Genomic DNA, 1614 nt, shown 5'->3' with positions numbered 1-1614 from the left:
AGAAAACGAGCCTCACTGTGTAGGATGATGCTCCAGTGAAATCATTCGACAACTTGCTGAAACGAATCATGGAGAACATCTTCAACCAACACCATGATAAAGGCTTCCATCTGCCCAGAGCAGAAACTTGTCATTACATTAGGGTAGTCCTTTACTGTAGACATTTTGACGTTCAATCCATTGATTCCACTGACTGATCACGGGGATCAGTCCATGTGGTGGCCAGGGTTGCCATGGTAATGTACTCTTCTCTCATTGGCTGGCATACAGCCAATGATGGTACCTGCTGTCCACAAAACACGCGATTCACCGCTGTGTGTGAGTGAGGGGGATCTTTCAACTGCGGCGGTTTCCAAACAACGCGGATATGTCTGAACGATTCCATACACAAACAGACTATAGCAATAGCGCGTCTCCAACCGTTTAGTAGCTACCACTTCGTGTAAAAAAGGCTCTAAGAGCACTGTCCTCTTTCAAAAACGATATCTACTATGCATTTATTTTGTAAACTGTCAAATGTATAAAAAAAACTGTATACTGTGTTCAGTTTACTTTACGTAATTCTTTAGGATTAAAACTGGCAGTTACTTCGGTGTTATAAAATTGTGTAATAGTCATATGCAAGATAATTGCTGACAATGCTAGATATTGTAGTAAACTTTTACATTTAGTTTAGTTCAAATACGTAATTATGTACTGTAACTGATCATGTACACTGTATATATCCAAATGTTGGTATTATAAGTACTCTACAGTTAAGCTGTAATAATTGCTTTAACAGGGACTTTCCTAAAGAAGTCCACTCCTGAAAGCCTCAGCCATATTGCATACAGGTATATTATGTTTTTTCTTCATTAGTATATTTGGCTAAATTAAACATTTGATTCTGATCCCTCCACTCATCTACTCACCTTCTATTTTCCTTCACTTGCCTTCCACTTCCCGTCAATCATACTTTACTAGCTGTCCACGTCTTCCACATCCCTCTACCCATCCTCCACTTCCTCTGTAATGGAGTGGAAGAGGCTATTTTAAAGACAGTTGACCCTAATCTTTTAGGAGGATTCACCCCCTAAAAATGAACCTAGTTGTTATGAGTTAATTCTAAAATATGTATGGATATACTACAATTATATTAATGGGTTGAAAGAAATATCTGTCAACACAATTTTCAAAATATTTATGGATTTTTTTACAGGTCAGTGAAAATAACTTTATGCATATGAAAAAAAAAAAAACTGTGTGCTCAACTCTTTACAAGTCCTTCCTACCACAATCGAAGCCTTTACTGATGAAGTAATTCCAAAATGCAAAAGAAGTGGTATGCTGGACATCTGCCTACATTTTATAAATAACTTTAGCTGATTGTCCTAATAAGGGTTGTCAACTAAAGGAGAAAAGGATCACTGGACGCGTAATTTTGTACGGTTGTAATTGAGGCCAATACTGAGATACAGTCAGACCAAAGAACGATCCAAGAACACTGTACTGTAAGGTGACTACACCACGTTATGAGTGTGACGAAGACAAAACTTTCTAGACAGATCTTAAAGAGTGGATTATCACCACTCATGCACCGGCAGAAGTTAGTTCACAAGAAGATCAGTCGCATAG

This window comes from Penaeus monodon, chromosome 34, assembly GCF_015228065.2.
Source record: "Penaeus monodon isolate SGIC_2016 chromosome 34, NSTDA_Pmon_1, whole genome shotgun sequence".
In the NCBI taxonomy this organism is placed as follows: domain Eukaryota; kingdom Metazoa; phylum Arthropoda; class Malacostraca; order Decapoda; family Penaeidae; genus Penaeus; species Penaeus monodon.
The sequence above is the reverse complement of the archived record's forward strand: the minus strand, read 5'-3'. Positions refer to the sequence as shown.